The sequence below is a fragment of the Callospermophilus lateralis genome, chromosome 7 (assembly GCF_048772815.1).
Source record: "Callospermophilus lateralis isolate mCalLat2 chromosome 7, mCalLat2.hap1, whole genome shotgun sequence".
Classification (NCBI taxonomy): domain Eukaryota; kingdom Metazoa; phylum Chordata; class Mammalia; order Rodentia; family Sciuridae; genus Callospermophilus; species Callospermophilus lateralis.
Window position 1 is genome coordinate 138,187,963 of NC_135311.1, and position 11,858 is coordinate 138,199,820.

Consider the following 11,858-nt stretch of genomic DNA (forward strand, 5'->3'; position numbering starts at 1 on the left):
GGCACGGGGGAGAATTAGGCTGCATCTTTGAACACAGAAGTGTCAAAGAATTCGCCTGACAGTTTAAAACCGCCAGAAGATCTTTCTTTCGATCCCAACTTTTTCACCTATTCTAGTCTGCGTTAGTCAACTTTCTGTCCCTGTGACTAAATACCCAAGACAAACAACTTAAAAGTCAGGAAGGTTTATTGGGCTCATGGTTTCAGAAGCTTCGGTCCACAGTGTGTTGGCTCCAGGGCTTTGGGGACTGTGGCAAGGCAGCCCCTCATTGTGGGGAGCATTGTAGGGTACATGTGCTCACCTCCTGGTGACCAGGAAGCACGGAGAGAAAGAAGAGACCAGGGTCCCAATGTCCCCTTCAAGGGCACATCTCAATGACCTTCCTTCCTCCAGGCCCCACCATCTCCCAGGAGAACCGTGGGCGGGGGACAAAGCCTTCCACAGTGAACCTCTGGGGTGTTTAAGGTTCAAACCGTGACATAGTCTGTGGCCAGTAAGTCACTCACCTCCCTCACCTCCATTTTCCACGCCTCTAACTGCGTCCTCTATACCAGGTGCGAATGCTCCTGCCAACATCGGGGGAGCTTTCATGATTCCTGTTACAGTGCTTGCCCGTTCCAGAGCCCTCCCTGGGTCCTCTCCTCCTGTGGATCCGCACAGCGCGGGGCCCAGGACTGAATCTACAGAAGGTCTAAGTAGCTCTGGCGTGTCCACCAGCTTCCCCCGCAGCTGTGACAAAATGTCTGAGGTAAACAACTTGTGAGAAGGGAAGGTTTGTTTTGGCTCATGGTTTCAAAGGTTTCGTCCATGGTCAGTTGGCTCGCTGCTTTGGGGCTGTGGGAGGCAGCATATTGTGACGGGGAGCACATGGGGGCCATCACGGGGGCCAGAAATCAAAGAGAGAGACAAGAGGGCCAGGGTCTCCATAAGTCCTTCAAGAGCACACCCCAAATGACCTAACTCCCTCCAAGTAGGCCCCGCCTCTTAAAGGCTCCTCCACTTCCCGGTAGCGTCCAGCTGGGGACCAAGCCTTTTACTAATGAGCAGTGGGGAAATCTCAGATTCCCCAGATACCCCAGTATCTCATTCAGGGATTCCAGGAGCACATGTGGCCCTTCCCCAGGGGGACTCCTCCTCCTAAATCCCATGTCCCACTCAAGGTCTTCTCCACCAGCCTCTCCCATGGTCTGTAGAGGGGCCTCCCCTAGAGGGGCAATCCAGTCTCCTAGGACTGGATCCTGTGGATGGTTCAGAAGCAAAACAACCACACACCACTACTACTGGCTGAGTGAGTCCAGGGTCATCCAAATAAATTTGCCACTCCCCGGAGAAATACAGAAGACGTCTGGTGGCCTCTGGTGGATGTGATGGAGGAGAATCCAGTACAAAGTAGAATCAGTACCGTGGCAGGATAACTAGGGGGAGTGATGGACAACTGTGTGGGGTTCTGGACTGGAACCAGGGCCTGGGGCAGCACAGGTAAGTGCTGTCCCACTGAGCCGCGCCCCCAGCCCCATTGGGAGCAATTTTATGCCAATAAATCTGACAAATGAAATGAAACGGACAACCTTTTTGAAAAGCAAAAGGTGCCAGAATCAACTCAATAAAAAGTAGATAAAATGGCTCATCCTGAATCAATGAGAGAAATTGAATTGTTTATAAATAAGCTTCCCATGAGGTGAAAGAAAACAGCAGGCCCAAATGATGTCACTGGTGAATTCTACCAAAACTTTCAGGGAAAAAAAAAATGATACAAATGGGATGCGAATTTCCCCAGAAAATCGCAGAGGAAGGAGTACTTCCCAGTCGCTCTGTGAAGCCAGCATTCCTCAACACCAAAACCAGACTAAAGACGTTGTAAGAAAACCACAGATGCGCGTCCCTCGTGAACATAGGTACAAAACAGTGTCTATGCAGAGACTTGTACCAGTGTCCCCGGCAGCCTCATCTGTCACAGCCAAAACACTGGACACAATGCAAAACACCCCAAGGTGCCTGGTCAACAAATGTACCACAGAACTGCACTCAGCCCTCACCGGACGTGAACCAGTGGCTCACGCTACGGTGTGGACGAACCTCACAGTGATCACGTGGAGTGCAAGAAGTCAGACCAAAAAAATTTAAAACCTGCATATCATATTATTCCAATTATATGAAATTCCAAAAAAAAAAAAAAATGCAAACTGATCTGCAGAGTCAGGAAACGGAGGAGCCTTTGGGGTGATGGAAACGCTCGTTATGTTGAGTGCGGTGACAGTTCCATGGACCTATATGTATGCCCAAACGTCAAGTTGTGTATTTTGAATGAGAAATGATTAATAAAAAATACTTTAATGTGCTTTTTGTCGGTCCCCCTGCAGCGCTGGGGGTGATAACAACAGGCAAGACACTACCACTAAGCTCCACCCCTGGCCCAACTAAAAATATTTTTTAAATCCAGGTCAGCAGGCCCCACTGTCTCCTGGTGACTGTGCACGGGAGGGACACCATATGACCCTGAAGACCCAGAGGTCAGAAACCACGTCTCCCCTTTGCCATGGACGTCAGACTCACAGCCAGTGCCTGGACTTCTCTGGGATTTCTTCCCCAGGCCCTGGCAGGGGCACAGCCTTCCCCGTCACTCGCCCCAGAGGCGCTGCCGCCTTTGAGAGCAAAGTTCCCCTTGGTACTCAGCTTGGGCCTCGTCAGCACTTCCAGCAGGAGCCGGATAAGTGCTACTTGGCTGGTCTCACCCCGCACTCGGGTGCTGTGGCCCCAGGTCTAAGAGGCGCAGCTCTCCCTGCATGGCCTCGCCATGTGCTGTCCCTTCACCTGGCGTCAGGCTGGGTCATCCCACGTGCCAGGGTCTCACTCTCACTGGGAAATGGAGCCTCAGTCTTTGCCCTTTGCTCAGACTCACTCCCCTGCCTGCCCAAGCCCAGGTGCTACACAGACCCCGCTGCACAGATAAGGGGACACACGGGTCAAGGTCCCCGGGAAGGAGGAGCAGGAGCCGGGTCATGGGTCGGGGTGAGGGGTGGAGGCACTGCATGTGCTCAGGCCTGCTCCTTGGAGCTCCCAGCTGCACTTGGCCTTGATGTGCCAAGTAGGCGGTGTGGGGGAGGGGGAGGAACACCTCCAGTGAAAACCGACACACACACAAAACCAGAAAGAAGAGAGAACGGCGGTGCTGTTTCAGACATAAAAGAAAATATTGTTGGTTGGCAAATATCTGTCTCTGAAGGCAGGACCCAGGGGCCTCCCCTGCAAATAGTCAATGAACAATTACTCGCCCTTCCTGTGCCCTTCAGTGAAGAGCGCACTCAGTGAATTCCAGGGGCGCCATAGTCCACGCGGTCTTGCAACTCAGACTGGGCTGTTCTCAGCTACCCCAAGAGCGGCTGGACTGTTCTGGAAGCCCAGGCTTGCCCTCCACTTCCTTGTCTGGACCCCCAAGCCGAGGCACCTGGGCGGTGGAGGAGACTGGAGAGGACCTCACCTCTGCAGAGGAGATTTTGCAGATGAGGAGCCCGAGCCTGGAGGTGGGGTGGAGCTGGCCTTGTGAGTGGGGTCCTGACCCCCAGAGTCCCCGGAGGCCAGCAGGCTCCTGGTGGCCAGGAAGGGAGGGGCAGGGGCCTCTGGGCAGGCTGGTTGCTCAGTTAGTGAGGTTTGGGCTCTGGGGGTAGCCAGGGTGGACATAGGCTCCCCTGGAGGTGAGTGTAATGCCAGGTGCACCCACTGCTGGCTACTCAGAAACCAGTCCATTATGTCACCTTGCTGCCGGAATCTTTGGTGCAGCCCAGGGGACGCACCCTGAGCCCTCAGAGCCCGCTCAGTACTCTTAGGGGACCTCTGTCTTCTGACTTAGAGCCCCCTGTTACCTGGTGGGAACAGTTTTTCAGATACCTCCCCCACCTCTTCACGAGACCATAGATGCCAACATTGGATGAGCCCGTCACCCCCTCTTACCCTGTCTCCGCAGGATCCCTCATTCGACAGTCCCAGGGCCTCCACCCAGCCTCTGCCTGAATGCCTCCACGGACGGACGGACGGGCGGGTTATCAGCTCTCCAGACAGCCCCTCCGAGAGGCCTGGGAGGCGGCCAGCCGGGCTCTCACTGCTCGTTCTGCTTGGAGCAAGTTACTTATCTTCTCGGCCTCATTCTCCAACTGGAGAAATGGGGCAATAGCAGTAATATTAGCACTTTCCTGGTGGGACTGTTGACAGGAGAAACCATCCCAGTGGGTTCGAGGCCCCTGCTCAGGCCTCAGTGTGCCTGCTGACCCGGGGAGTTCCCATGGAAGTCGAAGGCAGAAGCTGAGCCCAGTCCAGTGGTCACCAGCCAGCACCCTCAGCCTCACTGACCTCCCTCTCAGAGGCCCTGGGGTCCTCTGCTCCTCTCCATCCCCTGCATCCCTCTCTCTGGACAGCAGCCTTCCCTGCAGGGCTCGGCCTCCACACCCCAGCCTCACTTGGGTGAGGTGTGAGGTCTCCAAGTGCCCATCCAGGCCTCCTGTGCAGCTGTGGCACTCAGCTGTCCCCCACTCAGGCCTGGGAGTGTGTCTGAGCAGTGGCTGGTCTCTCCTCCTGTCACCTGGGGGGAGCAGAGACTGGGCATCTGTCATCCACGTGTCAAGCAGCCCCTGGAGGTAACGGGGAACAAAACCTGGGCAACCCGCATCCCCCTGGAACAGTCCAGGACACGCCCTTGGCTCCTTGATATCCTCTAGGTTTCTATAGACCCAGGCCTGGACCAGGAGCCCTCAAGGTCCTGCCGTCCTCACGGTGGCCACCGGGGGGCAGCACCTTCCCCGCAGAGGCAGGCAGCTCTGCTCACCCTCCACCCTGTCCACCCTTGTTCTAGCTGCTAATAAAACCGCAGCAACACAGAAAGCCCCGCAGGAGCACCCCCGAGAGCACCGCCAGGGTGCTAAGGGGCGTCCAGTTCCCGTTGAAACTGCAGGTCCTGCTGTCCCCGGACAGTCCCTCTTTGCCCTTGAGGGGCAGTGGTCAGGGGTGAGGCTGGGCTCCTGGCTGCTTAGAAAGCACGTTCTTGGCACAGGCTCACCAGCCGCTGGGGGGCATTTTGGGAAAACAAAGTCGGCCTCAGCAAGTTGGTTTAAGATGTGATCGTGACCTCCAGACGATTGTCACGGAAGCCTCTTCATTTTTTCTGGGGTGGTTGTTTGTTTTGAAACTAAACTCAGCCAAATTCCTACTCTGAGCTGTTTGGTAAGAGCGAAAAGTTGAAATCATAAGTTAACAGTCTAATAATAACACAGCTCAACCACGGTATTTACAGTTTCCATAAAAGAAGTTACAAAAATGTGAACTTGTCATTAGAAGGTTTCGTTTTCACCTTTCGATACTTTTCACTTTAACATTTCAATAAAATGAAAAAAGAACTAATATAACTTACTATGAAAAAAATGTCAAAAACTTTTAAACCTGAAATTTTCCAGATATTTTTCTTTCGTGTTATTATTTGTGTCATATTTGTTGTTTTTATGGATTTAATGCTAGATCATCAGGGTGGGCTTCATGATCAACCCGCCCCACCCTATTTAAACCCCTGCTGTGGAAACTTCTAGATGTCCGTAGAGAGAAGTGTGTCTAGAAGACACACCATATGCCTGTCTTCATCTCCAAACTAATTTCCTGTGGTTAGACAATGTCCAGCTTTTTCTACATCAAAACTGAGCAAGTTTAATTGGTTAAAATTAAATTTTACTGGATTTTATTTTATTGTATTTTATTTTTAGAAACAGAATTTTGGGTCTGGGGTCGTGGCTCAGTAGTAGAGCACTTGCCTAGCACATGTGAGCCACTGGGTTCAATTCTTAGTACCACATAAAAATAAATAAAATAGGGCTGGGGATGTGGCTGAAGCGGTGGTGCACTCGCCTGGCATGCATGCAGCCTGGGTTCGATCCTCAGCACCACATACAAACAAAGATGTTGTGTCCGCCGAAAACTAAAAAAATAAATATTAAAATTCTCTCTCTCTCTCTTTAAAAAAAAATTATAAAAATAAAAAAATAAAGGTCCATTGACAACCAAAAAAATTAATAAAAACAGTTTTATTCTAATTTTCCTCTCAAGTGTAGTAGTTTGGACAATCCATTCCTTCCTGACTGCCCCCTGGTATCCAGGGGTGATGGGGATGAGGGCCTCTCTTTGTTTCATTCCACTGACCCCAAGGGGCCTCCAGAGGGACGGCAAGGGCAGGCACAAGGCCCTGCTCCCCCAGGGCGGCAGGATGGTGGCCTGGGTGGCTACCAGCCACCTCTCTAAAAAGACCCCTCTCTCTGGCTCAGACCCTTCCTTCCAGTGATAAGAGGGGCTGCTGGCCACACTGCTCCTGGAGAAAGCCAGGGTCATCTCCATCTCTGGGGTAAAACAGAAGATGGTCTGGTGGCCTTTGTGGTGACGTGGGGGGGGAGGTGCAGCCAGGAGCGGAGCTGGTACACGCCCTACGCTCAGTGCAGAGAAGAGCACACACAGGTCGAGGCCCTGGGGCAGGAACACATTTGGTATTTGTGGGGTTTCCGTATGTGTATATTTACTGAGAACATATGTGGCATGTCCGAGGAACACTGCAGCCAGAAGTCAATGAGCAAGAGGGGAGAGGGAAGAGCTGATACTCCGAAAACAGCCAGGGGTCAAATGACGTAGCCACAGTAGGGCTCTGCAATTTGTTCCATGTGATGGGAAACCACTGGAGGGTTTTAAATAGGGAATGACATGAATTGTCTTCTAAAGGGAATAAATAGTAATAAAGGATGATGAATACCCACAAATCCACCCTCTCCTGGGACCCACTATTCTGCTCTGGGTGTTTTTCTTAGTACCTTGGCTGTGCATTTTGCCACCTTAAAATGATATGTATCGCATTGTGTTGCTTACCATTTTATAAGTAATATCAGGCTACATATTTTTCTTGCCCCTTGTTTGGGTTGATCGGCCCGTTTGTGAATTTCTACCCTATTGAGATGTCTAGTTCTAGCTTGTTCGTGGCCACCACCTAATATGATGTGTAAGACATCCCTATTTTATACCCGTCTGTTGACAAGCATTGATTCCTATATTTTTCAACTGTAAATGCTGCTGCTGTGCACATTTTTGTTTCTTATGTGTACATACAAGTTTCTCCTGCAGGTAAATACGGAGGAGTGGAATGTCTGGGTCCTATGATCCACACCGGCTAGACTTGACAAGGTATTACCAAACAGCTGGACCTGGGTGGTTGGACCTGTTTCTACCCTTGCTAGTGCTGGGAGAGGGTTGACCCAGAGCCTCAAAAGCATGTGGTATCTTCACACTTTGTTTTGCCCACCTGGGGTTGTACAATAGGATCTTGTTGCAATTGTCATTGCCTTGATTACTGGTGAGATGGAGTCTTTTCATAAACTTACAGATCATTCCTGTTTCTCCTCCAATAAGTTGTGGGTGGTTGGTCCTTATTAGAATTCCTTTTTTTTTTTTTTTTTTTGTATCAGGGATTGAACCAGGGTGCTTAACCACTGAGCCCCAGCCCTTTTTTTTATTTTGAGACAGGGTCTCACCAAGTTGCTTAGGGTCTTGCTCAGTTACTAAAGCTGATCTTGAACTTGTGATCCTCTTGCCTCAGCCTCCCAAGCCACTGGGATTTCAGGTTGTGCATCACTGTGCCAGGCTGAAATTCCTCTATGTAATCTGGACACTGTTCCATTCATAGAGCACATTTCCATTGAGCACCTTCAGTGCCAGCTTATTCATCTTAGGTACTGAGAGTCACTGTGAAAATAGAAGTCAGATGTCTTTTCTCCTTCCAGCTTACTTCTTTATGGTGAATTACACCTCCCTCTAAACCTTGAAGCATATAACATCAGCTGGTGTCACCCATGATGTTAACAATGTTCAACATTTCTTTAGCATGTCAGCTTGATCATTCATTGTAATATAGCTTATTATCCCATCAGTCTTCATCTGTTGGTGCTAGAAACCAGTAACAGCCATGCCTTGGGACCATTATTTCACTGAAGTTGCAAAATGAAATCTTTGGAATTGACTAGCTGGAATTCCTCTAGGAAGAACTTAACTCACCAACAGTAGTTGGTAGGGCCACCCAGAACCTGGGAATGCAGCCTTCTTTGAAAAAGGATCTTTGAAGATGTAATTAAGTTTGTGGTTTTTCTGTTACAGCAGACACAGTAAACTAATACAGCCACTTATGAAACTGCTTGGAAATACAGATTGAAAAGGTAAGGTGTCACAATGGCAAAAGGTGCAACTTAGGCAGTTGGTGGGGAGGTGGGGTAAAGAATGTCCACACACTTCTGCCCTAGTCAATGCTTTATTTATCCAAATCACTCAGTACAATTTCACTCTATAGGTTCTTAAGGAAATGAAAATCCTTAATGCTAAGCACTGCAATAGATAGAATCAATTCATAGCAAACAATTCTGGGTTAATTCTCAGCACTGCAAACACACTTACTCATGACAGGCTCATGACAGACATTCCCTCCACATGCTCAACTCAAGTGTCAGATCAAAAGTCTCAACCTTAGGCTCTAAGTCCAGCAGACGCACACTCACTCAGACCCGGGTGATCAGGTCAGGAACCAAGGCAGGCTTCTCCTGGGGTGGAGCTGACGGCTGGTTGAAGAGAGGGTCTTAGGGAGAAGTTGCGGCTCTCACCAGGGTCAAGATGTGGCTGTAGAGTTTGAGAGCAGTGAGGAAGGTGCAGAGGATCCGGCAACGATGAAAAGTGTTGGGGTGTCAGTCCAGGTCCTCATCAGGCTCTCTGGCATGTGGGCATCAGTGTCGGCTGGCTGAATGTCTGTTCATTTCCTTCACTATTTATACTAAATTTGGGGGCTTTTGACCACCCTTTCAACCCCCCATCAGCTGCCACTTGTAAGGATGGCCTTAGGCCTGAGCCTAAGCAACTCCATTTTAAAACTCCAGTTTGAAACCTAACGGAGCCCTCCAGTGTGGCCCTCAGACAAACAAGTCACTTCCCGCCACCCTGATAAACTCAGAGTGAAGTCTCAGGCAGGCCGTGCTCACCTGGTAAGAGATAAAGCTGAAAAGATCAGGGTGGGGACCACCAGACCAGATGTTTTAACCCAGGTAAATGATGTCACTGAGAGGCCCAGTGGCAGCTGATAAAGATTGAAAGGGGGTGGGGGTCAAAAGCCCCCAAATTTGGTATAAATAGTAAAGGAAATGAACAGCCAGCCGACACTGATGCCCCCACGCTGAGAGCCTGATGAGGACCTGGACAGACACCCCAACACTTTTCATCGTTGCCTGATCCTCTGTGTCTTCCTCCCCGCTCTCAAACTCTACAGCCACATCTTAACCCTGGTGTGTTAGACCAAGAAAAGACCACCGACTCCAACTGAAATCCAATTAAAGCAAGCTGGTCATTCCGACCGGCCGGGGCTGTCTCTCCTGAAAACCATGGGAACAGAAGTGCTGGGTTTCTGTTCTGGCGACTAAAAGGCTCAGGGGTCACTCCAGTTGAACTGGGCTAACTGGGCTGCGCAAAATAACCACATAAGAGACACAAATAACTTTTCCTTTGGAGACGCTGTGACGGCTCCTCTGACCTTAAGGGTCTGCAGGAAGAGAGAGCGAGAGCACGCGCTGACCCCTTTTATTGAGAAGCTGTTCAAATGAGGCAAGGGGTCAGATTTCAGGGGGCTGAGTCTATCTTCATGATGTCCACTGTCAGCAGGTTGACTGACACCTGGGTAGGCCACACCCAAGGGCATAGTAAGAGGAGGGGACACACACAAGGCCCTTCCATGGAAGATTCTATCCTAAACAGGGCAAGGGGTTATATTACAAAGGAACAGGTGAGCGTAGCTTCACCCATGGGTTTGTAGCACCCATGCACGAGACCCCAACCCTCGCACCCAAAAAGAGTGGGGAAAGCTCTGCCACATTTCTGTGTCTGAGTGCCTCAGCACCCAGCCGGGGAGTGTGACTCAGTCATGTGTAAGGTTGGTCTCCCACACAGAAGACAGCCCTGCAGATCTCTAGGAGCACAGCTTAATAGCACAGAAAGTTACAAAAAGGGGGGTGTGTTGAGAACTTACAGATAACAGAATTTTGACAAGTATAATACAAAAGCAGATTAAATGGTCTATCTGGTTCAGCACTTAGGGAGTAAATTTAGACCCCAATATCAGAATTATGAGGTGCCATTAGAGCCTCAGAGAGGGTCATTATCTGGCCAGGGAAAGTCAGAATTTATGAGGCACCACTAAAGTTTTGGAGAGGGTTGTTATCTGGTCAGGGAAAGCCAAGCATGGGTGACTTCAAGGCATGGGCAGGCATTCCAAGCAAGTTTAAATCATCAAAATACAGCCAGGCTATATAGAAATCCTATAGTTTACAGAAAACAACTTGTGACAAGATGGCTCCTGATCTTAAGAGGGAATTAGGCTGGGTTTATCAGGTGAGAGCCACAACTTCTCCCTAAGACCCTCTCCCTCAACCAGCCGTCAGCTCCACCCCAGGAGAAGTCTGCCTTGGTCCCTGACCTGATCACCGGGGTCTGAGTGAGTGGGCATCTGCTGGACTTGGAGCCTAAGGCTGAGACTTTTGATCTGACACTTGAGCTGAGCATGTGGAGGGAATGTCTGTCATGAGCCTGTCATGAGTGTGTTTGCAGTGCTTAGAATTAATCTAGAATTATTTGCTGTGAATTGACTATCTCTTGCAGTGACTAGCATTAAGGATTGTCATTTCCTTGATTAAGAACCTATAGAGTGAAATTATATTGAGTGATTTGAGTGAATAAAGCATTGACTAGGGCAGAAACACGTGGATATTCTTTATTTCTCCCCCTGGACGGCGAAAGTTGCACCTTTTGCCATCTCAACACTTGTTTGTGCCTGAGGGCCACACTGGAGGGCTCTGATGTGTGCCTGGTGAGACTGATACATTGGTGTTTTCATCCACCCATTCCGGTCCTGTTTCTTTTTCTGACATTGTTGCTTTCCATGGATACATTGTCTCAGGAGCCCCGTCCCTTCAAGGTGGCCCCAGTGCCTTGCTTTTTTGTTTGATTATTTTACTGGGGATTGCACCCAAGGATACTCTACCATCAAGATATATCCCCAGCCCTCTTTATTTATTTTAGTAATTTTGAGATAGGGTCTCTCTAAATTGCTCAGGCTGGCCTCAAACCTGCGATCCTGCTACCCCAGCCTCCTGAGTCCCTAGAATCAGAGGCACCACCCACATCCAGCCCCGGAGTCTCTTTTGACATGGCTCCCATAGTCTTCCATCGGTTCTTGTTTCTGGCCTAAAGTATTATATAAAAATTTCATTTTTTCCCTAATCTTAGTCCTGGCAATCTTTCTCACCTTTTAATCTCTATCCCCTCCTCTGTGTCCCTTGGAATAGGACAAATAAGGGATATTTGAAGTGATACAAAGAAAGAGAAGAGAGACATTTTAAAATGACAAATTTGTGGCTCAGTGGTAGAGCGCTCGCCTAGCATTCAGGAGGCACTGGGTTTGATCCTCAGCACCACTTAAATGTAAAATAAAGATATTGTGTCCACCTAAAACAAAAAAAAAAATTTTAAAAATAAATAAAATAACAAATTTACAAATTTTATATTTTATTATATATAAATGCTAAAAGGAAGTTTCTAATTTAGATAAAAGTGAACAATTTTCTAAGTCCAATATGTCCTTGTTCACTTGAATCAACTCACTTCCTTTCATGGATGATGGTTTCTGGCATTTAGATCAGGAACTCAATGGGTGCCTCAGCAAGAGACTTGCTTCAGACCCACAGGGTTTCTTAGAGACAGGGCAGGGTGAGTCCACGGGGAAGTCCACCATTCCTGCCCTAGCTCTTGCTTCCAGCTGG